This window comes from Gallinula chloropus (genome assembly GCF_964237585.1).
Source record: "Gallinula chloropus genome assembly, chromosome: Z".
NCBI classification, from domain to species: domain Eukaryota; kingdom Metazoa; phylum Chordata; class Aves; order Gruiformes; family Rallidae; genus Gallinula; species Gallinula chloropus.
In genome coordinates this window covers 10,109,353-10,136,427 of record NC_140089.1, presented here as the reverse complement: position 1 = coordinate 10,136,427, position 27,075 = coordinate 10,109,353, and positions in this window count along the sequence as shown.

Genomic DNA, 27,075 nt, shown 5'->3' with positions numbered 1-27,075 from the left:
TCGTTGTGAGCTGGACAACTTCTCCCAGATGCCTAGTGTCCTGGTTTCAGCTAGGACAATTCATTTTCACAAGGAGCCAGGACAGGTGGGCTGAGCTGGCCAAAGGTGTTTCCCACACCATGTGGCATCACGCTCACCGTAAAAGGCAGTTAGTTGGGGAGGGGTGGTTCCAGACTGACCTGAGTGAGGGCTGAGCATGTGGTCAGTTGTAGGGTCTGTACAACGCCCTGAGTTATCACTGTTGTGTATATTTTAAGTTCTGTTGTTGTTCTTTCCCTTTGCTGCCCCAGTCCTCGCCCCAACCCTTTGTGGGGTTTGCCTGTGTCTCCCCACTGTCTTCCCTGTCCCACTGGGGAAAGGGGTGAGCAAGCAGCGTATGGTTGTCAGCTGCTGGCTGGGGCTAAACCATGACAGTCCTTTTTGGCACCCAGTGTGGGGCCCAGAGGGTTGGGATAATGATGTATCTGGCTCAAGTGCATTAAAAACGAAATCATGATAAGTATTTAATCATAAGTATTAAAATAAGTATTAAAAGAATAAGTATTAAAACTGTTATTTAAACAGTTGTTGGACACAGTGACGTTTTGTTTGGTCACATGGCTGTGGTGTGTAGACCTGCACTTGCTCTGTGTAATCTCTGCCCTGTTGTTTATCACCTCTGGGAGAGGAGGCAGGATTCTCATTTTGTTGTACTGTCTGATATCAGCTTCTGATAAGGTAACATCAGTGGTTGTGAGCCTAAGCTGGTATTTCTGTGTGGTCCTGCTGTCCTATCCATACACTGGAAAAAATATTTCAGAATTTTTTAAAACTCAGACTAAATCAATGGGGATGCTGGTGGGGAGGAGAGGGTTTTTACCTCCCCTTTTGCCTTTCCATAGAATCATAGAACCACTGACAGGTCACAACAGCTTTAGAGAATTTTTAATATCCTTGGGATGCTCAAGCATCCTATTGCTAGGTCTCCTGAGTGTGTTTCAAGTCTTGTTGAGGGTTATGAAATGCTGTTTTAAGAATACCACCCAGAGATGTTCCCTGGGGCTGAATAGTCAGGGGTGGCATGGCAGGTGGGAGAATATATTGCAGCAGTTTGAGCTGCTTTGGAGGTGGTTGGTCCTGAAACCCAGCTCCTCCTGGCAGCCCAACTGCTGGTGCTGGGCTGGATGTTCAAAGGGAGGGTCCCCTCTACACACCGGGCAACAGATGCTACATGGAGTGAGCAGGTCACACTGATCACACAGTGGGCTTAAGTAGGAAACCCCAGGCACCCAGGAATTCTGGAAAGGGTCATGGACTGGCCAGAAGGCAAAGATTTGGGGATTTCACCAGAGGTGGAGGTAACACACGCTGAAGAAACCCCACTGTATAACAGACTGCCAGAAAAGGACAAGCAATATGCCCTGTTCACTGATGGGTCCTGTCCTGTTGTGGGAAAGCATCGCAGCTGGGAGGCTGCCTCATACAGTTCTAGACAATGACCCTCAGAATCTGATGAAGGAGAAGGTGCATTGAGTCAGTTTGCAGAGGTGGAAGCCACACTGGGGGCTAAACCATGACACCTAGCAATGTACCATATCAAGCAATAGCAGCAGTGGGTCTTTCTCACACCCACTGAAAAGTTTATTTAGCTGGTTTGTGCTCGGTACTATTCAGTCTTTAAAAAAACTAGATAAAAAAGACTTTGCAGGATGGTAAATTTCATTAAAAAACCAGATCTCTCATCATGTGTCTTTGTAGTGCTCCAAGCAAAATGAGGCTGTGGTTCATGTTAGTCATATTAAGCATTGGAAAGGTGATTTCCTTGGCATTTTTTAAAGATCATGGTAGGATCCAAGCTGCTGTAGCCTTGCTATTTTGTCTGGCTACCACAGAATGTAGCATCCTGCTTAAATCTAATCAGATAAATTATGCAGCCTCTTATTTCTCTAATTTCAATAGCAATTCAGCTTCTCCTGGAGGTAGCGATAGGCAGTCTATCTGCTGTTTACTTAGGTAGACAGGGAGAGAATAAAGTTTACTCTCTTCATGTCTGCTGGCTTAGAAGTCAAAGTCACTTGTAAAAAAGTTTTACCATTGCTTTAAAAAAATAAAATACAAATAAATATCCTATGACCTACTGGACGAATTGAAATATTCCAAACTTGGTTCAAATTATTCTTTCTTTGTATGACACTCTGCTGTAACCCTGACCGTGACAAATGGATCTGCAGCAGACAAACAGTCCTGTCAGGGACAGCGTGTCCTGTAAGTAGGGTTATATACCACCTTTCTGGCAGTTTTTTGATTTCTGCCTGCATTTTGACAGAGGCCACTTTACAGGATTCAAGCATACTGGAAAAATGCTGTTAGGGATGGAGAAGTATTCTGTCAATTTACCTATCCATCCATCTGTCCATCCATCATTTATCCATCTGTCCATCCGTCCATCCATCCATCCATCCATCCATCCATCCATCCATCCATCCATCCATCCATCCATCCTTCCAGTCATTCACCCAGTAGCTTATTTTCAGGTCTCCAGCTACAAGTTTGAGGGTACACTGTTACTCAGGGGTACCTTTAAAAGATGAAAGAGAAGTCAGTTAAAACAATGAACAAAAATTGCATGTTGCACTGAATGAGTCATTGTGCTTCTGCTCACTGTTACCTTCATATACCGGCAGCAAACATGTCTTGTATGTCACACAGATGTCATGCCTGTGACACAGTGGCACTATAAATATATCATTTTGCATATTGTGAGAGGTGTGGTTACATGGGAAAAGGGGTAGGGACACTACACCATCCCTAAATAGCTTTGTCCACAGAGGATCGCAGATTGATGAGAACATGTCCGCTGCTTGCTCTACTGTGTTACAGAGACATAAGTGAACACAACCTGTGAATCTCACTGCACTGACAGTGACATCTGCCTCAGGAAGAAAGGCATGACATGCTTGGCAGCAGGTGGATACAACAGAACTTTTGGCATCACAGAATCCCAGAATGGTAGAGGTTGGAAGGGACCTCTGGAGATCATCTAGTCCAACACCCCTGCTAGAGCATGATCACCTACAGCAGGTTGCAAAGGATTGCCTCCAGGTGGGTTGGAATGTTTCCAGAGACAGAGACTCCCCAACCTCTGTGGACAGCCTGTCCCAGTGCTCTGTTGTCATCCAAGTGAAGATTTTCCATGTACTGAGATGGAACTCCCTGTGTTCCAGTTTGCCTCCATCACCCCTTGTCCTGCTGCACACCACTGAAAGTGTGTGGCCCATCCTCTTGACATCCAGCCTTCAGATACTTATAAGCATTAATCAGATCCTGTCTCAGTCTTCTGAAGGCTGAACAGACCCAGCTCCTGCATCCTTTCCTTGTGTGAGAGATGCTCCAGTCCTCTGGACTGCCTCAAGTATTTCCTGTCTTTCTTGAAATGGGGAGCCCAGAACTGGACACAGCACTCCAGATGTGGCCTCACCACGCCAAAGGTGGTTGATAACCACTTCTGTTAACATCTTCCAGGATACCCTTGACCTTCTTGGCCATGAGGTCACACTGCTGGCTGACGGATAACTTCTTGACCTGCAGGACTCCCAGGTCCTTTGCAGAGCTGCTTCCCAGCAGGTCAAACCCTAACCTGTACCAATGCCTCCATGCACTTGTCCTTGTTGACCTTCATTTGTTCCTCCCTGCCCAACTCTCCAGCCTCTCCAGTTCTTGCTGAATGGCAGTGCAGCTTTCTGGTGTGTCAGCCACTCTTCTCAGTTTGTTGTCATCAGCAAATCTGCTGAGGGTACACTCTGTCCCTTTGTCCAGGTCATTGATGAATATGTTGAACACGATGCAGTTGCAGTACTGACCCGTGGGGCACAGCACTAGCTGCTGGCCTCCAACTAGACTCTGTGCACTTTATCACAGCGCTCTGGGCTCTGACATTCAGTCAGTTCTCAATCCACCTCATTGTCCACTCATCCAACCCCCACTTCCCAAGTTTACCTGTGAGGATATTTCTATGTGGCATCTGCCTCAGTGGCAGCAGTCTCAGGCATTGTAAGACCATCAGTGTTTTTGTTTTTTTTTTTAAATTTATGACCAATTCTGATAAACTTTGCTTCATGTGTACATCTGATTGCTTCAATTTTTAGAAGATATTTCTCTCCCAGGCTTCTGGAATTAGGTCACACCCTTTTCTCATTTTCCACCACTGTATTTACTACTATCACAGCTTCTGTCACATCCTGATGTTTCTGCCCTCTGGGTAGTCAGAACTTCTCATGTCTAAGCTTATTGTTACAGCTGTAAGTGGTACCCTGCAGTGTGGGTTTCCAGAGTTTGTTAATGAGGTTACATTTACAACTGTCTGGTAAACACTGGTAAATTTTCTTGCAAACAAACTTTATCTCTGAAACAACTTACCAGATGCTGTTCCTACTTGCAGCATGAAGTAAGATGATACATATTTGGTGGGACAGTAGCTTGAAGCATTTGTAGTTTTGTTTTTTTTTTTTTTACTTTGCCTTTAGACATTTTTCTTCTGAGTGCTTTTTAAATGCTTGGGTGACAAAGAAATCCTCCCTTCCTTCCATCCCTCCCTCTGCCTTAGAAAATAAGTCTGCATTAAGTACAATCAGAGTATAAGTGACTCCCCCAGAGGAGAAATGTGTTTTTAGGAATGTAGCTAAAATGTGTGGGCAGTACCAACACCACATCAGATGCATGCAACTATGTCTGGTTCACAGTAATTTCATTAATTCATTTTTCTCACACATAAGTTTACTATTCCGACTCCAGGTAGAAGGTAGACGTGTTCCCCACAAGTTTTTCATTGATATCCACTATAAGGTTACCCAGAAAACAAAAATCAGTGACCTATCACAAATGCAATGTGTGTTGCAATAACTAGACTTGTACATCTGTATTTAAAGGACCACATATGGGTGTTTTTTGGCTCTGATTCAGGGGGCCTGACCCACAACTGAGCATCACAGTCATCTTGTCTGAACCTCAGACTGATAGAAGCTATAGAGCCTTTCCCAGTAATATCTACTGAAACTGTAAGCTGTATATAAGCCACTCTTAACTTTTCTTTTGGAATATGGCATAGTGGCTGTGAGATCTGGAGGATCCATGGCGTCCTTAGGTAAGATCAGGTCTTAGTGATTTACAACAGTAAACTCATTGAAGGTCATCACAAGTCTTTCAAGCAGGTACCTGGTTGGGTATTATACTCAAGCCTTTAAAAAAGCCTTACAGGTTTTGGGGGATATGTCTGAATTGACCTAGTTTAACTTGCTCATCACCTTCATAACATGACCTTAGAGGACACACATGACCATGACTTTGCTTTGAAGCTATCTGTTCACATGGAGGAGGGAGCCATGAGGCCATGTTGGCTGCAGTCAGCCTGTGTTTCAGAGAAATAGCTCCTTTGATGATCTGAATCAGACACAGCTTTTTGCACAAGCCTTACTGTTTCGGCTTTCTGAGCTCATTCCCATTCCAAACTGTAAAATCCACAAGATTAGGAAAAGTTGTTTCATCCATTTCCCCCTGTTGTGTTGATGCAGTGTCTCCTTCATGGATGTCATGTGAGTGGCATCTTGTCCATCCTCAGCCTTCCAAACGCTGGGTGAGATAATCATGTTATCATCTGTCCCCTGGACTGAGGGACTGTTCTTTGGATGAAAGCTGAAAAATTGTCTTTTAAATGCTTAGAATCACAGAATCTCCTGAGTTGGAAGGGACCCATAAGGATCATCAAGTCCAACTCCTGGCACCACACTGGGCCAGCCAAGTCAGAGCATGGGACTGAGTGCATTGTCCAGATGCTTCTTGAACTCAGCCAAGCTGGGTGCTGTGACCCCCTTCCCTGGGGAGCCCGTTCATCTTGGCATTATCAGAAATATAAGACAGCCATGAGTTATAAAATGTGAATGATGTGAAATAATATCAGAAGCTAATGCCAGGTGTCAGAGCATTAGTTCCCAGTCAATGCAACATGAAGATATTAGTGTATTATTGTTTGGTCCTGCTTAGGTGAGTACAGAAAGCTGTCTTAGCAGTATATGGTGTCAGGGTTTTTTGGTGAGCCTTGGTCCCAAGCCTTTGAAAAATGTTTCCGATGCTCATAAAGGGAAAAAAAAAAAACCCAACCCAAACAATCCATCATGGTCCTAAAATTCATATATGTTTGGAAAATCAGCATTTAAAACTCATACTTCTGAATAATATGTGAATTAATAAGTACCTTAAAACTCCAACATATTGCTAGTTCATGTGTTGGAAATGTGTTTGTTTGCCTAGGTATTTCAAAAAGTGGAGAAGTTGAATTTTGCTTCACGTATTATCTGCAGTAATATTTACTCCTGTCCTGTATATCCTGTGTTTTACTACTGCAATACAAAATGTATCCCTTATTTTCTTCTGCTGTCAATCTCTATTTGAGAATCTGTGACACTGTGATCTTTTCTTTTCCTGCAGTGGTTTTCAAACCTCTTCTTCATTTATTCTAGCTTTGAGTGGGCTGAGGTACTGACAGCACACCTCTGCAGCCTGGATTTTTAAAGACTTTTTCCTGTATATTTCCAGGACACTGAGAAACATTGGTGCAGACCAAGAAGATGTTATTGTTGGGAAGATAACAATTACGATAGAACAGTTACACTAGGGATGAAGGGGGACCACATTGTCTCCCAAGGAGAACTCCCTGAAAAGTTTTCTGAAAATTTTTGTTGTTTTGCCAGCAATTCTGGGAACAGAGACAGGAGGCAATCCCTTTCGTGAAAAATATAACTACTTGTTCTTCAGCTGTCCTGGGAATTCAAAGTATTGACTGGGAATAAGTTTGTAGAGAGTGGATGATTTAGTCTGTGTTTGAAGACAGTCCCAGCCAGAACTGTGTATTTGATAAAGGTCTTTTTTGTGATGCAATCATGTGTGGCCTGGCATCATAACTCCTGTATATATCACAACATCACCTTATATTCTTTTGGCTTCTCATAAAGCTCTGTGGTAAAGCTTTGTACTTGCAGCACAGCACAGCTCACAAGCAGAGTCTTCACTGTAAGATTTAAGGAAAAAATAGATCTATTCCCCCAACTTTTAAGTTATACTGTTTTTCATAAGTCATCGTTTAACAGTCACCCCCCTGTGAGCATATTAGGTTATACAGTGTAAGGTAACTTGCACACCCACAACAGAGCTCAGAGAGACAACCTGGGAAGACAGGAGAACCCAAATAACATCACCCCGATCACAGGGACTAAATGGACCAGAAAGTTTTAATGCTTGTCTTTGTTTCTCACTGCCCAGATTGAATTTAACTGACAATAAATTAATTTTTTCCCAATGCTTAGTTGGCTTGCAATCTTCCTGGCTTCACTTTGACCCATGAGCTTTCTCATCCCATCTTCTCCCTGTCCTGGTGAGCAATGGGGGTGAACAATTGGTGGACAGGTGTTTGTCCCTTCTCACAGGTGATCCCACCACAAGCATACAGGCTCTAGAAACATGTGAGTGTCCTGCCCTCATGTGCCAGATGTGTGGTTTCGATGGCATGGGCTGTACTGGCTGCCTGTAAACTGGGGATATCTGTGGCATTATGTCATATGGTGTTGCTGAGACAAGTACATTGAAGGTTATGAAGCAGCAGCCTGTCATGATGCTAAATAAAGACATGGCATTACCTGTAATGTATGCTGGTCCACAGCATGTTATCTCACAATAGCACAGGCTGTATTATCACAGTTATTCCTTTCTTTTACTACTAAAAGTAATTTCATCCCTCCAGCTGGCAGTTTTTCTTGCACTGTATTAGTAGGCAATTAACTGCCTTTAGGAGTGGCTTAATAAACTGTTTCTTCTTGGTCAGTCTTTACATGTTTAAGCTGCTGTGATCAGCAGAAATTTTGAGAGCCTTTTAGCAAAAAATCCCTTGGCTAATTTACTGTCTCCTCCTGAGGATCCCCAGAGAGGTGAACAGCCTAAAACAAAACAATATATCTTGTAGAAGTGGGTTGACAAAAGCTATCATAAAGGGTATAAATAAACAAGAATTTGATTATCTATAGATTTCCCAATCTGGAGTCCCTGCAGACCAGCTGAGTAGACACAAATATGCTTGCACAGCTGTGAGCAACTCTCTACAAGTACTACCCCTACAACATGTCCCCTGATCAGTTATGTCTTGTGATAGAAAACAGTAAGATGGAAGTTAATGTGTGATCCTCTAAACCTTTCCTCCTCCACCCTGGTTTCCCCACATAATTTCTTGTCTCAAAGACAAGAAATGATTCATCAGTTCTATCATAAAAACTTTATTACCCAAATATTACCCAAGTGTCAGTATCTGTTTTCGCAACTACAAAGATGTGGGCTGTAAGTAAGCAAACACCTGGAGGAGAAATTCATCCTTGACATCTCTTCTTAGATACCTTGAGGACTAGTAGGTTGCTGAAGATGATGTACGCCGTCTAATATAACTGATGTGTCACACACAAGGTGACGTGCAGTCATGCAATGAACCTCTTGGTTATAGGAATCTTGTAGAGAACTGAATAAAGTTAAAATGAGAAAATTTTTTTTTAAAAAAGCATGAAAAGTCATTCCAAAGAAATGACATTGTCGCTTCTAAGCCCTTTTGGGATTTATGAAAGGCATCTTGTTAGAGCTTAAGGTGAAATAACAGACAGATACAAACAATTGTCTGCATGTGAAATGCCCATGAATTCCTAAAAGTGTACACAAGGTACTTGTGGATGAGCTAACTGAAATCAGGAAATCCATTATGTATTGAGAGCTGATCTTGGAAATGCCATGGAAACAACCTGACAGAAGCACTGCTGTGAATCTCAGCAAGGCACTCCCTGCAATCCACAGTGCTGCTGATGAGCGGATTCTAGGAGATGAACCACAGCTCACATACAAAAAAGTTTCAAATGAATGTTTGGCAGACAAGATTGATCCTGTTATCTGCAGTCTGATAGACTGGTGGAAAATTATCTGCAACTGTGTGTTGTATACTAGTTAATCCTTAAGTGTCAGTTGTAAAAAAGGGACAAATAGCAATACAGTCACTAATCTGGGAAAATCATAGAATTGAGGAATAATTCAGGTTGTAAGGCTCCTCAGAAGGTCTCTCCTTCAGCATTCTTCTCAGTGCAGAGTCATACATGGGGTCCGACCAGGTTGCTTAGGGCATTAAACGGCAGTTGAGCCCTGAAATCCTCCAAGGTGGCAAAACTTCCCTGTACACTCACTCACCACCCTCTGTCCTTGCAGAGAAAAACCTTTTTCTTTCCTCCATCCCAAACCTTTCTAGTTTTGTCTCATGTCTGATGGCACTCTCTCTTGTTCTTCTAGCAGGCACCCTGGGGAAGAGCCAGGTTTCTGCCCCCAAATCTCCTCCCTGTATGCAAAAAGGTGCTTTCACTTTCCATCTGTGCTCCAGGCTGAACCAGCCCTGGCTGCCAAGCCTCAACTTGCAGGGCAAGTACTCCAGCCTTACTCTCTCAGTAGCCTCCACTTCACTTGCTCTGTTTTGCTGATGTCTGTCCTAACATGTTTGATTCAAAACTGTAGGCAGGACACAGCTGTGATCTGAAGAGTGCTGGGCATAGGTGTAATGCCTGTTCTTGCTCTGGGCTTTTGTCCTTGCTGAATTGGATGCAGTCCTCTTTATGCCATTCCTCTCCTGGGTCAGGTCCCTGTGGATGGCAACACTGCTCTTGCACATAACAACTGGCCCCCCAGTTAACTTCATGGGCAGAACTCATGATGTTTCTCCTTCACACTGCCCATGCCATTAGTGAACAAGTTGAAGAGGACACATCCCAGGATAGATCCTTGCCATACCTGACTTCTTGCCTGCCTCCAGGTGCTACCCCATAAGCTCTCACAATATTTGTTTTGTCTGTCCATCCATAAACATATTGTCCTACCCTGGAGCGTGGAATATCAAGTGACTCAGCATTCACTGTGGTTAGTATTTCTTTGTGCCAGTGGAGTTGGTTAGCATGGATGCTGAAGTCCATGTCAGTCTTGAGTAAATACAACCACAGTTCTGCATATTCTTTTAGCAGGTGTTTGACAGTAAACATTTGAACACATGGTCCATTGATTTTCCTGCTGTGACCTGCAGCTTCTGTAGCACTCCTTGTAACTACATGTGTTGGCAGATTGGCATTGGATTTTTCCACAGCTGGAAGAACTGGTCCTGTGTTTGTTTTATAGACACTCGTACAGAAGAACAAGTACACACTGATAGCCTGTGTTATATGTGAAATTGCATAGGATGCAGACAATAAGGGGTCATCTACTAGCATACATTAACAAAAAATACAGTGTTACACTAGGCACAGATAGAACAGCATCAGGGAAAAGAACAGAGAGACATTAATTTCTTTGGAGTAGCTTTTTTCTTTAATACTCTATATCACTTATAAGAGAGAAAGGTAGTTCCAGCAAGTAAAACTGGTAACAGAGAAGAATGTCCCTTTTAATTTTTTACTTCAGGTGGACTAGTCTTCAGCAGCTTTCCTACAGAACATCTACAGTCATTCTGTAGTCCAACATTTTGGATTACATCTTGCTTCTAGGGAGTAAGGGAAACTAACCTGACAGTCCTAGACAGAGCTGGGTCAGACCTTTTTGTTTGGTATTGCTTGCAGGTATTTTCTCCCCAACATTTTGAAACTTGCTTTCCTTCCCTCAGGTTAATGAAAAATAACAAGATAAGGTTTAAATCAGGTCTACCAGCAATTTCTGACAAAATATATATATACTGATAATGTGAAAGCCCAGAGGATAACTATGTGTAGTCTGGTAGGGCAAGAGTCTTCTGGTATCTCAATATATTTGCATTAACCACTTCCAACATACTTACTGCCCTCAGCAGTTAGTCTGTTTTTGTTAAGGTACAGATAATACAAGGCTTGAAGGGGAACTGCCAATGTTTTGTTAGCATGACCAGAGTCTCTGCCATCATTTGTAGTCATCAAAGGGACAGATGCAAAAGATTTATCTTTCTTTTTTTATTATTGAAATATCAATGTCCATGGAAGTGGCACGATAGCTAAAATAGGTCTGCCTGTGTCTCATCAAGCAGCACCTAATTCACAGAATTATCTGCAGTTATTTTCAGCTAGGACAATATCTTTGTGTGTGTGTGGGTGTGCACAAAAACTCCAAGAAAACAAGTGCTCTGTGTTCACAGAGTTGTGAGTCTCCTTCTCTGGAGAGATTCAAGACCCGTCTGGACGCCTCCCTGTGTGACCTGTCCTCGGGAACCTGCTATGGCAGGGGGGTTGGACCTGACGATCTCTGGAGGTCCCTTCCAACCCCCACAGTTCTGTGATTCTGTGATTTCTGTGACTCATCTGAGTCCACTGTCTCTGCCCAGGGTAAGACATGTTGGTGGACAGCTGGCCAACACCTCTCTGTCTCCAGCCCACAGTGATTGCTCCAGCCCCGAAGATGGAGGTGAGAGTGGAGCCTAGGACACACTCCCTTCCCACTTGCTATGAGCAAGGAATTTTTTTCCATTCCTTGTATGTTCCTGCACAGCCATGAAATCCAAAATACATTTGAATGCTTTTTGATCCAAATAATACATTTTACAGTCTGAACTTGCTAAACCTTTGCTTCAATACATCTTCTCTGTCACATGCTATTGACTTTACTGCTACTATTGCTGCCTTCTCAAGTGATGGATCTTTCTTCACAGGCCAGGAAGAAGAAAATCAATTCCAGAGCCTCAAACAGGGAATTAATTTGTCATGAATTCTAAGCACTCATAGTTGAGTATGGCATTAGTTTCACTCACCAGATCAAAACTGTGGTGCCTTAGGATGCTTTTATGAAGGACAAAGGGGAAATGGTGAGGGGTTTTTTTGTGTGTGTGTGTGATGTGCTGCAGCTGTCTCTGTTACATATTTATGTTTACTTGTATGCATGAGCAATGATGGCAAAACAACTATTTTGGAATTTGTTCCAGTGCATGGACAAGCTGTTGCTGCATTAGGCTTTCAACTTTCAGATCTGAAGTTTGCACAGATAATGTCATGTTTTAATTTAGATAGTAAATTGGTTGAAGCATTTTATGTAATTTTGCTTTTAAATTTACCATTTTGGTACAACAGAAGTCTTACTGATCAAACAATACAGTTTGAGGAGCTCAAAAATCACTTAGAAAGGGAATTTTAGATCAATTAATCTATTAACAAACTAGATGTCTGAATAAACAATAGAAATTCAGAAATAATTTTGAGCTATGTGTTGGGTTGTCACTTAATGACAGGTTCTCCCCACACAGAGTTCTATTGAACTCCATTACTTTCAATGGTGTCAGATTAATGAATTTTGAGGAGGGTATGGAGAAGAACCCAGGAGTTGGGGAAACAATCTGGATAAAGTATTTAAATAACACAGACCTCTGCTACCTGTAGTTTTCCGTAGTATGTCTGCATAGTAACACCAACGCTTGTTTTCCCAAAGTCTAATAGCTACTTCACTACTTTTCTAAAATACTGCTGATTTAATGAAATACTGCTTATTTGGCTTGATGAATATGTGCAACTGAGATGTTATTGTAAGATTTTTTTGTTGCTTTCTCCTAGATACAGCCATAGGATCTCTATCTTGATTATTTATACAACTAACATAAGTATTTCATTTCAGTTTCTACTGGACAAGCTTCCTAGTTTTAATATGAGATTGTATTAATATTGAATGTAACATTTTTTGAGACATAAGGAACTGTATCTATCTGTTATCTATCTACCCATCTACCTAGGTTCTGAGAACAGATTTTGTAGCAGTCATTTCCTTTTACACTAATTTTCAGATATAAAACCAAACATAAACTTAGCAAAATACATCTGTCTAATAGACATCAGGCCAAATTGAATTGTGAATTGAAGCAATTCCTGCAGGCAAGAAAAGGAGCAGACTGAAGCAAAGCAAGAGGCTTCTTGTAGTGGTGTTTGGTTTACTAGAGAGGGCAAGTTTTATTTTGTTACTGTTTTTCTACCTATTTCTAAAGAAAGTGACCACAAGAGGAAGTGGAAGAAATACATGCCAAATTATATCTCTTTAATGTGGAAACAAGTGTAGAAGGCTCTATGAATGGAGCCAGTCTGTGGGTCTGATGCCCTCTAATGATTCCTAAATATTATATGGTAGAGAGGTAAAAGCATAAATTATTAATACTCTGAACAGACTAAACTGTGCAAAATAGAGCAGTGTGTCTAGGCTAAAACTCATAGAAGCAGAGGGGTCATTGAAAGGAATTTCAAATGCCATTTCCATCTGTGCTTCTTTCTCCCCCCGCCCCACCCCAGATTACAGCAGAAAGTCAGTTAAAACATTTGGAATTATATTAGCTATAGGTTAAAACAGAGAGAGGAACCCAAATGTTTCACTGTCAAGTTAGAATTAACTGTTCTCTAAACACAAAACACGGAACATGTGGTGGAATGGTTGCAAAAAGAAGATTGGATATACAGAGTTGTTTGTAACAGATTTAATCTTGAAGAGATGGTTTTACATTTTGCAAGGCTGATAAGGGATCAGCTGTCATTTGAATTTGAGGCAATAAAGGTGAAGTGAAAGATTCAGAACTGATCTTTGACAAGGCTTCTGAAATTTGGCAAAAAGGAGGCAGTTGTCAGGAGCATTGTATTCTAACATTGTAATTATGATTGAGAAGTCTGAAAATTAGGAGAAAAGTAGAGCAAATTAGTAAGTAGAATTCAGAATCAAATCAAGCAAGCACAATATAAAGAAATACATTCACCATGACAACACAAAGAGTCAGCACAAGGGCTTGCATTAAGGATGAGTTTGTGCAGTATTTATGAGAATTGGAAATTAATGGAAGAAAGAAATTTCATCAGAAGGAACTGATGAAGTCTTTAATAGAAATAATTCAGACTGTGTTTTATGATCAAGCTCCAACATTCTTTATCTTTGGTTGTAGTTAATTAGATGTAGTATCTTGGGCATGTGGTGGACACTGGCTGGGTAAAAGGCACTGAGAAAAAATTAAAACATGTTAACATAAACAAGACTTTTTTTTTAAATTAGCACATCAACATTTTAAATGAATTGTCAGCAACCTTTTGTCATTTAACACTAGCACAGCTATATTCTGTCCATCACCTTTTTAGCTCACATTAACTCATTTCATTAAATCTTGGGTGTTACAGTTACCAGTTGGTCATAGGTACCATACTGAGAACTATATTTGGGTGCTTTCTTTTAATTTCTGAATACCTGTAGAATCATAGAATCTCTTGAGCTGGAAGGGATCCCTAAGGATCATTGAGTCCAACTCCTGGCTCCACACAGGACCAGCCAAGTCAAAGCATGGGACTAAGAACATGGTCCAGATGCTTCCTGAACTCAGCCAAGCTGGGTGCTGTGGCCCCTTCCCTGGGGAACCTGTTCCAGTGCCTGACCACCCTCTCAGTAAAGAATCACTTCCTAATCTCTTCCTAATCTAACCTAAACCTTCCTTGCCACAGCTTCATGCCATTCCCTTGGATTCTGTCAGTGGTCACCAAAGAGAGGAGATCAGCACCTGCCCCTTCGCTCCTGCTTTTCAGGAAGCCACAAACTGTGATGAGGTCTCCCCTCAGCCTCCCCTTCACAAGGTTGAACAGGGGACTTCAGCTTCTCCTTGTAAGACCTCACCTCCAGACCATTCACCATTCTTGCTGGTCTCCTCTGGACACTCTCCAATAGTTCTGTGTCCCTCTTGTACTGTGGTGCCCAAAACTGCACCCAGTACTCAAGGTGAGGCCTCACCAGTGCAGTGTAGAGCAGGACAATCGCCTCCCTGGCCCAGCTGGCCATGCCATGCTTGATGCACCCCAGGGTAAGGTTGCCCCTCCTGGCTGCCTGGGCACACTGCTGGCTCATGTTTAACTTGCTGTCGACCAAGACCCCCAGATCCCTCTCAGCATGGCTGGCCTCCAGCATCTGATCCCCAAGTCTGGATGTGCAGCCAGGGTTGCCCCTTCCCAGGTGCAGAATCTAATACTTGCTCTTGTTAAACTTCACACTGATGGTGACTGCCCATCTCTCAGATCTGTCCAGGTTTCTCTGTAAGGCTTCTCCACCCTTCACAGAGTTAATAGCTCCTCCCAGTTTGGTGTCATCTGCAAACTTACTTAAGACAGTCTCTAGTCCTGAGTCCAGGTTGTTTATGAAAACATTAAAACGAACTGGGCCTAAACTGGAGCCCTGGGGAATCCTACCAGTGCCTGGACAACAGCCAGATGTAACCCCATTCACTATCACCCTCTGGGCCTGACCTGCCAGCCAGTTGCCCATCCAACACATTATGGTTTTGTCTAGCTATGTGCTGGACATTTTGTCCAGCAAGATACTGTGAGACACAGTATTGAAAGCCTTGCTGAAATCCAGAAAATAGCATCAACTGGTTTCCCTTGGTCAAGCAGCTGAGTGACCTTGTCGTAAAAGGAAATCAGATTAGATAGACAGGACCTTCCTCTCCTGAACCCATGCTGGCTGTCACCAAGGTATGTGTTGTCCTTTATGTGTTTTTCAGTAACTTCCAGTATGATTTTCCCCATAATTTTACCAGGCACTGAGGTGAGACTGACAGGCCTGTAATTACCAGGGTCTTCTTTAGAATCATAGAATCATAGAATGGTCTGGGTTGGAAGGGACCCCAAGGATCTTAGAGCTCCAACCCCCTTTCTTACCCTTCTTGAAAATTGGGATGTTTGCCAGCTTCCAGTCAACTGGGAACTCACCTGATTCTCACAACCATTGAAAATAATTGAGGGAGGTCTCGCAATGACATCAGCCAGGTCCCTGAGTGGCCTGGGATGAATCCCATTGGTGCCCATCATCTGACACGGATCCAGATGGAGCAGCAAATTGCTCACAAGTTCAGGGTTCACTTGGAGTTTATTATTATCTCAGTCAAGGTCCTCCAACTTGAGGCATATGGAGACTCAGAGCCCATCAACTGTGCTGAAGACAGAGGCAAAAAAGGTGTTAAACATCTTTGCTTTTTCTGTGCCGCTGTTCGTAAGGTGACCATTCTTATCGAGTAACGGACCAACGTTCTCTCTGGTCGTCCTCTTGTTATTAATGTGTATGAAAATCCCATTTTTATTGTTTGCCACAGTACTGTCCAGCCTCAGCTCCAGCTGAGCTTTGGCCACACAGATTTTCTCCCTGCAAAGGCAAACAGCATCCCTGTAATCCTCCCACTTTGCCTGACCTTGCTTCCATTAGCTGCAACTTTCTTTTTCCACCTAAGCTCCGGAAGAAGATCCCTGTTTATCCAAGCCAGCCTCCTGCCCTGCCTGCTTGACTGTGGTGTTTCTAGTGAATGTCTGGCAAGTTGAAGTCCCCCATAAGGACAAGAGCAGAGGTGTCTCTTAATTCCCTGACTCATCAATGTCATCGTTCTGGTCGGGTGGTCTGTAATAGACTCCCACTACATCGCCTTTTTTTGTTTGTCCCTTAATCCCTACCCAGAGACTGAACAGTGTCCTCCCCAACTGGCAGCTCCATGCAGTCCATCCCCTCCATTACATACAGCACAGCTCCTCCACACCTCCTGCCCTTCCTTTCTGAAAAGCCTGTAACTAGTCATCACTGCTCCCCAGTCTCAGGACTCTTCCCACCAGGTTTCACTTAAGCCAATAGTGTCATGCCTCCGGTACTGAGCCAGGATTTCTAGGCCTTCTTGATTGTTCCTCATGCTGTGTGTATTTGTGTTGAAACACTTCAATATGCTTCAGCGTACCCCACACCTCTTGGAGCAGACTTAAGAAATTCCCTGACACACAGGACCTCTGACTGTAGCATGCCATCCTACATTTTATAACCAGCTGTGTGGGTGCACATCAGCTGGATTTGTAGTCCCATCCTGGCATGCTGGCAGTTTGCTCACTTGTAGCTGTCCTGGTTTTTCCCCCTACCCCTTTCAGATCTACTTTAAAGCCCTTGTCCACAAGCCCTGCCAACTCCTTGTCCCCTTTTGGGATAGTTGGACCCCATCTGCCGCCAGGAAACCTGGTGACTAATAAACCAGCCTATGATCAAAAAGCACAATATTCCACTGGTGGCACCAGTCTCTCAGCCACAAGTTGATCAGGTGTGTTTTTCTGTTCCTTTCAGTGTTTTTCCCTGCTTCTAAAGGGATGGAGGAAAACACCACCTGTGCTCCAACACCTCAAACTAATTGCCCCAATGCCCTAAAGTCCTTTTGATAGTCCTTGGGATCCTCTTCTCCAGGTTATAATGTTATCCAGGTATCTAGAGTAGTGCTTTAATTTTTATTCCTTTTCATGCAACCTTTCTGCCTCAATTCCACATAAAACGTAAAGAATTCAAAAAGATGACACCTTGAACAGAGACTGAAAGATTCCACAATGCCTTTGATGGTAGTTCTGTTGTGCTTGCTTTGTGCTGGCTCAAGCAACTTTGAATCTTTTTGAAAAAATAGATAGAAGGCATAAGAAACCTTGAGCTATTATTGTGTAATGGAACAAGGTGACCAAGAACAGAAAGAACATCACAAACTGGGAGCTAAGAAGGAATGCAAAGAGTCTCAGACAAGAATGCAACAAAGGACACTATTTCACAGCCATAGGAAGTGTGCCGATTAACTACCAAGAAACTAGTCAAAACCAGACAACTGTAATAGAAGAAGCAGACCACCTGAATTAATCCACTCTGTACATGCTTTGGAGAAGTTAATGGAAAAGGACATTTTCAAATAACCACTAGGGATCACCAAAGGACCACCAAAGACCCTCCTAGAAGGACCTCAGAGACTTGAAGCGCATGTGTAATAAATATGCAAATTGTGTAATTAGTTCTGGGAAAGGAAATTAACATGCACGTACTAGAATGGTACAAGCTTTTGCACTCACAACTAGTGGTATGCATGTCAGGTTGGAGCAATCCCCTGTGCATCCAGTGCTGTAATAAGGAATGGCTGCTTACTGAAACTTCAAAAATTGAGCTGTAGAGAGTTTCTTAACTGGCTTGTCCAATAACAAGGGAGCATGAAGAATGGAAGTTTCAGTGCAGTGAATGCGGATTTCAAATATTTAATCACTTTACAAAGTGAGCACAATGTTGTTTGCTTTGGGGTAGGGAAGTTGATAAATACAAAAGGGAAGAGTAAGTTATTATGAACCAAAATAAATATGCCTGAAAACTAATGAGGGAGGTCAATATTAGGGAGGTTTATGGAATAGAAAAAATATGAGACGGTGCTGCTGAACCCTCTGAAATTATGAGCGTAGAGCTGCAGTGAGGTTTGGATAGAAAGATGGGTGGAATCTCATCTGAAAAGTCATTCAAGTAAAGGCAAGGAAAAACACTGAGAAAACAAAAAACTCCCAAGAGTAAGGTTAGTAGTCTTTTACCAGAATACGTAATGACATGAGAAGTGGGCAGAGTTCTAAACTGAAAGTGGGTAAATTTATATTGGACATGGAGAAGGAATTTTTTACAGTCTGGGTAGTGAGGCACTGGAACAGATTGCCCAGAGTTATGTATGTCCTATCCCTTAAAGTGTACTGTGCCATGTTGGCTGGGGCTTTGAGCAATGTGGACTAATAGAGGGTATCCGAGATGATCTTTAAAGGTCCCACACAGCCCAAACCGCTCCATGATTCTCAGTTTCTAAATGAACGATGAGACTTGGAAAGTTGTGTTCTGACAAATGAGATTAATAAAAATGGCAGAGAAATATCAAAATTTTTTTTTTTTTCTGGCTCTGCTTCCTTTGGAATGCAGTATGCTGCCAAAATCCAGTGTTCTGCATTTGCCACTCTGAATTTCTTCTCTAGATGGACCACATGCTGCCCTACTGAATCTGTTGCTTTCAGGATGAATAACCTGGAGTTGGCATTTCTTGTATTTATTTCACTGTGTGCTTTCTTTTATAAAAGACACTTCTTGTTTTCCTCACAAAAAACTTCGGTGAGTAGCACACAGTTTAAGCGATGTTTCTCTTTCTCTCATGAAAGAAAGTTTTACAATAATCCATTCCCTCTGTCTCAGCTAATGGAAAGGTTTTTACTTTTATTTTTGTATTTATTTTTATTTTATATTTATGTCATTATTATTTCTACTGGTAGTATTACTGCTATTACAACAAATAAAACTGCAATGGATTATATGCCAGTTGAGCTAAATAAACTTTTCCGAACTCTGGAACATAAGTCTTCTCAAGACATTATGTTGTAGAGCAGGTGTCTCCAAAGCTATGTTTATGCTCCAGTATTTCTTCTCAGGCTACAGCTGTCTTGGTATTTAGTTGCAGCATGCCTATAGAAAATGCAGTTCTGGGTTGTTTGTTGCCCTGCAGGTGAACAGTTCAACACTTCTTTTCCTAAGCATTAGCAGAGATCTTCCCAAAGATGCTGATTCCAGATTCAACAGATTTGACTCAGGGAAGAGGTATCATTGCAGTTCTAAATCTTCAGTGTATATATTTTTATATACATATATTTATATATGTATCTACTAGTCTAAATAATATGATCTCTGTACTCTGATTCTTTTACCTGACCCAGCGACGCTGGGCTAGACTGAAATGTCTTTGCTTACAACGGGCAGGGACTGCAGATACCCCTGGCTCTATAAAGAAAGTTGCACAACTCGTATGAATAATTTTAGAAGTGATATGAACTCTGAGTAGGTTTGTGAAATATTATAGTGAGAGATAACAATTGCACCCAGGAACAAAATGAGTCCAAGAGCATCTCACAGATACCTTTGTGTAATTCTGATGTAGACTGGCACCGCACTAAATGTAATGGCTTTGAATTAAATTAAATGGCATTAAATAAAAATAAAATTAAATAAACAGATATTTTCATAGAATAAAATATTTCAGGACTTCTTTCAGGTTAATCCAAAATTTAATTTGGAAAAAAAAAATCAAAGTTTTCCTGACAGCACCTGTTCCAAAAGACAATACATAATTCTTAATCATTATCATCATCACCAAAATCATAATTATGTAATATTCTGTTAAGTCAAAGAAATACCTGATAATAAAATATTTTAATATTTGTTCTTAGTATTGAAATGCAGTCAAATGCAACATGTCCTCATATTGTTTTTTAACATTCCAAAATGGTGTTTCATAAGAGAATAAAGTTTAGATGATAAAATTTATCCAGTTATGGCCAAAAAGTGTTGGCACTTTACGTTTACATCCACAGTGCTGGGTGGCAGGAATAGATTAAGCAAATTAGTTTCTTTGTGCTTAAACTCCAAACCTACATGCTAATTGTACCATTGTGCTGCTATTTAATCTTTATTCTGGTGCTCCCTAAGAAATGCTAAGTGTATCTACAGATTTGTGCAGTGACTAAAACCTGGGTTGCAGGGGTGGCATCTGTGAGAAGACACCAGAGGCTGCACCATGTCAGGAAGAACCAGTGCCAGTTGGCTCCAAGGTGGACCTCCCATTGGTGAAATTTGACAACCCTTGTAGCACCTCTGTGTTAACATATTGAAGAAAGGGTAAAATCCACTGTGCAACAGTTGTGAGAATATGTGAGAAAAAACATCTGTAGACACCAAGGTCAGTGCAGAAGGAGGGAGGGGGGAGGAGGTGCTCCAGGTGCTGGAGCAGAGATTCCCCTGCAGCCTGTGGAGAAGACCACAATGAGGAGAGCTTTACCCTGGCAGTCCATGAAGGTCCACAGTGGAGCAGATACCCACCTGTACCCCATGGAGGACCTCGGACTGGAGCATGTGGATGCACCTGAAGGAGGATGTGACCCTGTGGGAAGCCTGGGCTGTGGCAGACTCCAGGCAGGACCTGCATCCTGTGGAGAGAGGAGCCCATGCTGGATCAGATTTGCTGGCAGGACGTGTGACGCTGTGGGGGACCCATGCTGGAGCAGTCCATTCCTGAAGAACTGCACCAGTGCTAGAGCAATTCACCAAGAACTGCAGCCTGTGGGAAGGACACATACTAAGAGAGTTCATGAACAAATGTATCCCATGTGTGAGATCCCACACCGGAGCAGGGGAAGAGTGAGGAGGAAGGAGCAGAAGAGACAATGTGTGATGAACTAACTGCAACTTTAATTTTCTGTCCCCCTGTGCTGGTCAGTGAGAGGAGGTATAAAAGCTGACAGTGAATTTAAGCCTGGGAAGAAAGGATGGGTGGGGAGAAGGTTAAATCAAAACCAGTTCTCTGATCTCCAGAGAAAACATGCTGTTTGTTTAATGCAAGAAACTGCAATAGATTTTCTGTAGCAATATATTTTTCTGATTGCAGTTTCACTCTTACTCTGAAGCCTGCTCCTGTAACAAAGATGAGACAGACAGATGTGTTTTATGCCCCTGTCTTTGTCAAGTGATACAGGAAAGAATTGCAAAAGGATGTGAAGTACCGCCTCATGAATAAGTAAGTATTTGCTCAAGTTCACTGCCCTTATGAGAAACAGTGATCTGCATTAATATTAAAATAAGGTAAAGAAAACAACTGGGAAATTCTGTGATAGAAAATATTCACTTCTGAGCTGCAGGACAGATTTGCAGAGAAGCTTAAGAGGCACTGAAATGTCAGTACAGAAGTTAGGTTTCTTTATGGACATAGCAATCTGCCAACCATTTTCCTTGTTCTTCCTCATCAGTTTACTGTTGATATAACACAATAATATAACATCTCATTTATGATGAAGTAAGCCACCTTCCAGGATGAGAGAAGTATTGCAGGATTACAGCATTCAGCCACAACATTGGAATCTGAAGACTTACCTTTGGGCACTCTCCCCACATTGCATCCCAGCACAGGGGTAAGATCTCTGTCCTGAGCTTGGACTCTCCTTCGTGAGCTGCCCTCTTCCAGTGGAACTGGTGACCTCAACATGGTCAATCTCTTTGTACTCTGATGCCTGTGCCAGCCAGAGATGTCTTTTTTTTTCTCTCTTGGTGCTGAAAGCTCCTTCCCTGGAGGCCATGGACACAAGTGCAACATGTATCTCCTTGGGTTTGGGCTGCTCTAGGCTCTTCACACTCCACATTCCTCCCTAAGTACTGAGGGTGTCTGATGATGAGTATGTGTATAAGGTGAGCACATCGACATTCCTGATGGGAGATTGACATTTGAGAGCAATACTGGCCTTTCTCTGCCTGTGGGGAGTTTTTGGCTGGAGAGAGGGAAATTTCTAGTATATGCTTTGATCCAGACTGTTGGCAAGCAATTAGTCAAAATATGACTAGATATATTCAAGTGTTTGGGAAGTATCTCAGAAATGTTTAGAGAAACAAATGTGGAGGAAGGGGAGAGCAGGACTGTCCTATTTCTGAGAAAAGGGAAGATTTAGAGGCTATTTAAGCAGGGATCATGACATTTTTTTCTATTCTTATTTAATTGTAATAGCAGTGTCCAATTAATTAGTCAGTTTAGAGTTTATGGCTATCAGTGTGTTGGGACTGGCAGAAACAGAAGCTCAGCTGCAGGAGACACACCTACAGTGCTTGCAACTAATTTCAGACTAGGAAGGTTAAGTTACACCATTTTTTCTTCTTAGTCAAAAATCAGTTTGAGGTTTGGTTCCAGCAGTGCTGAGCATCACACTTACATATATCTTCAGGCTACTACAGTAAGAACCACTCCAGGGAACACACCTAGAGAGCCCAAGGCCTGGTGATGTTCTAATTTCTCTATCAGGTAAATTTGCTCTGGTCTGTGGAACTACACTGCTGCTAAATCAGGCAACGCCTGGATTAAATTACATTTTGTAAGGAAGGAAACATCAGTAAAACTGGACATCCTGCCACTCCTCATTAACAGAACTAAAAGCACTTATACACAAGGTATCACTAGCTTAAATTGTAATTCTGGATTGTTCTGAGTTCTTAATATTGAGACAGCTGTTGGTCAGCAAACAGCACTTTTCCTTCAGAGAAAGAGAAAATAATTAGACAAACGTACCTCATGTTAAGATCAATTCAGCAAGGAAACAGAAAACTTGTTACTGGACACAGAAAATGGAGATGTCTTTGATAAGGGAGAACTGTAATTAGTTAAAGGAGTGTACATATACCAGTGAAGACTGAAAACCAGAGTAAAGAAGGAAATCCACCAAAGAAGACACACATGAGGACTTTGCCAATGACATGTACAGGTTAAGGGGTAACTTTGCCAATTAATTTTAAGGTAAATTGTCTGTAAGTGAACCAGCATCAGAAAGAGGAAGAGCTGAAGCAAAAAGCTGAGGACCATCTCCCTGAGACAGCCAAATACAGAGTGAAGTCAGTGGGCTGCAGAGGGATGTTTTCTGGATGAGGATGAGAGCACCAGAATACAGATTAGTCACAACAGCCAGCCCAGCAGCAGCAAACATGCATTACTGATGGAAGTTAAAGCAGGCAGTAGGTTGACAGCTAGTGTACTCAGCACAGAATGATATTAGTTGGTCTAAGAGAGAAAAAAAAAAAACAACCTTAAAAATAGAGGGAACTGTAATCAAGAAAAGTGCTTTTCTTTGGAAGTGCTTGTTTACAGGTGGTCCTTGAAAGATGTGCTGAACCAAAGCCAGCACGGAGACAACACAGGTCGGCATAACTAATGCCTGGATGTTAGCATGCAGCTAAACGAGTTTCACTAATTAGGCATATGGGCATTTTGTGATACAGATGTGAACCACACACATTTTCTTTGTCCTGGAAATGTACCTCTTGGATTTGTGTGTGCATGTGTGCATTTCTTTTGCATGTTTTGTTTTGTTGCATGCAAACTCCTGAGCAGAATGATATTTCCTTCACAAAGCAGGAGAAAAAAAAAACAGTTAAAATTGAGCTCTGTTAAAGATTCACAAGAAGAACATTTTATCATTGTACTAGGGAGCATATTAGTCCCCAGAGAGTTGGTTGGTGAACCAAATAGTCACTACATGTGTCTTCTTTTCATCTGACTTAACTTTAGCCTTTGAATTCAACTGGTTCACTCTTACCAGTTGTCCTTACCTTCTTGCTGTGGTCAAAACAGGGAAACAGAACATCTTCTCTGAAGTGGCTCCTCACAGTTGGCAGTGTGACCACCCTTTGTCAAGTCTCATAACCCTCATGTTCATTTGAGAATGAAACTTCTTCATTTGCATCCCTTGCTGCTGCTGTTGTCTACTGATATGACATCTCAGCAGCAGAGTCATCAACTGTGAGGGTGAGACCAATTGGTTTCTTTCTTTGTCCAGATATTGGTCAATTAGCTCCCACATAGACCAAATTCCCATTTGCCCTATAGTAGCCTTCAGACACAGGCATGGGAATATACTGCACCACAGCATATAAAAACCCCACCAGTTCTCAGATTACAAACTCTTATTTCTAACTGTACCTTTGCTTTATATACAAGACATGACTTTTGTATTGCTTTTGTCCTATTTTTTAACCTCTTAAGATTTAATATAACCTTTTCTTTGTTCCTTCTTACCATTCACTTTGTTTTCTCTATTTTTCCACTTCTTTCACCACACTTGCCTTTCCAGAGTTTCCATGTACACTGCACTTCTTGGGCTGCCAGTTGTGAAGAGCACACACATTCTGGACATCACTCACTTATGTGAGTCTGGTTTGAGCACTGCATGGCACGCAGGCTGAATACTACTAGCACTGCAGTAGCAACAAAGTGTTTGTGCAGCTCAGCACTCAATAAATAACCTATGGCCTGTTGTTGCCAAAATCTGAGCAAACAACAAACTAAAAATTTGGAGGCAGTCATAACCCTACTTGCCAAGCATGTCTGGCTTAGTTGCATATGCTATTGGTCGTGTTTCTTTACCCTCCTTGATTATGGCTTTTTCCTTCATGCTGCGTTTTATTTTAAAAAAATTAAAAAATTTAAAAATCCTATTTCTACACCAAGACGGCCATTGGACAGTTCCTTTGGGTCAGTCAGCTAAGGGGTGTCTTCAGTGAAGCTTGTACCTACATATGAATGTAACTCTTCAAGGATCATCAAACACAGTGTTTTATTTTGCTTCTGTGAATACGGAATGAGATTGTGCTGTGACCAGCAATGGAGCTCAAATTCCATAGGAAGTGGTGTCTGGATGCAAGGAAGCTGTGCTCTGAAGAAAAGCAAACCAGGAAGGTTCACTGGGCAGAGAGGAATGATGGATTTTGAAAGAGGATTTCTCTCTCTACAGCTTTTTTTACCCAGCTGGCAACACATCAGAGTTAATCAACGATGCCTGTAATGCAGAGCTGCTAACAGATTTGCAGAGGTACCTTTAGCTAGGATTGTTTATAATATATCTTCAGACTTTTACGCTCACAAGGCTCATGCCAGTACTTATGCTGCCTTATTCATAGCACTGTAGATGTAGAGAAGTAAGTTTTCTACAGGAACTCTTAACGGGATTTAGAACTAGAGACCAAGCCTTTATGTACTGCAGACTCTACAACAAAGACTACTACAGCTTGCATTGCTTTCCTCGTTTGAGAAAGAAAGTATCTTTAACTATGTCCTCACGTGTACGGAATTCAATACAGCTAGTCAAGAAGATGGGCATCGTTCTTTCCAGTTTGCTCAGACTGACTTCTTCTGGTGAAGTTCAGGGGTCCTGGCTACAACAGCAGTCTGGAGGCCTGCAGAAATAGTCATTGATAGAAAGACATCCCTCTACTAGGTGAAACAGAAGGAAAATGAGACACATTGGGGATTGTCCTAGTGGAAAAACAGTTTTCCACCTTTTATGCTCCTACGTGATGACATCACGGTGCATCGTTGTTGCACGAGTTCTAAGTGCAGTGCCTCTGTTAACCTGCTGGGCCCTGTGCTTCAGCAGCAGTATTTCATTAACCTTCCTGGTGTTATCCTTTCTGATCTCTCATGACAGCGATCACTGCGCAGATTGTTAACTACTTGCCTTTGCAAGTAGAAAACATTATGCGAACTCCCTGGACTTGGTAATGGGAACAGCATGCTAATGTTAATTATAGCAAAGGCATTTAATGACAACCTTCTCCGTATGTGCTGTTTTCCCAGTCGATGCTGAACTACAGATCTTTGATAATATTAAGACAGATTTGGTTTTAATAGGGTGTCTTCATTCCACATTAACTGATGACATTCAGTTATTCCCAGCTAAAATGTGTGGTCAAGTTGTCATATACTTTAGACAATAAATTTTTAAAACATTTTCAGTTACATTATCTGAATAATTGCTTTTATTTGGCCAGCTTACTTCACACAATAAGCCACTGCTAGGGAAATGAGGGTTTCAAAGTCAAGCTTTAAAAGCAGAAGATTAGTGCTTTAAGTCATACTAATTTAAAAAAGATGTTGAATTTGTGTTGTTAGAGAACCAGAGATGCAGCCTATATACTTAATTGGGCTTAACCGTGCTTCACAAAAGAGCATCTAGTTCCTAGCTCCTTCATGTCCTGGGCAAAAAAAGTGATATGTGTAAGTTCCTTCCTTAGAACAAATTCCATTAATTTCTGTATCTGTCAGCTTGATTAAAAGGAAAATATCTGTTAGTAAACACATGTTAAAAGATGTTTTTTGGTTGTGGTCTTGTTTCAGGGTTTTTTTGTGGGTTTTTGTTGTTGTTGGTTTTGTTTTTGACTGGGAAGCTGACATCCATAATTGCTGCAGAATAAATTATCTGTGGAACAGTGCCCCACATCTGTCAGCAGTAACAACATGATCCAGGCCACACCAGCTGACCACAGATTATGGAGAAAGTATATGATTACCTTTATTTCAGAAGTTTGGTGGGTTTTTGTCGGTTTTTTTTTTTTCTTGGGGTTTTTTTTTGTGGGTTTGTTTTTTTCATCAGAGAAGTAATCTAAATTGAGAAGAGAATTAGAGATCACTGCAGTGGTTTAGAAGATGGACAAATCAAAACTGGTTTCGGTTAGGATAGAGTTAATTTCTTTTCTAGTAGTGGATGGAATGGTGTGCTTGGGAGTTAGGATGAGAGTAGTGCTGCCATCCCAGTAAACTATCCTTATCCCAGCCCTTTGAGGTTTTGGTTCCTTGGGTTTTCTTCTCCTTCCCTTTCCCCGTCCCACCACCTCCACCCACCACCCCCAGCCAAAAAATAAATGGCTGCATGGTGC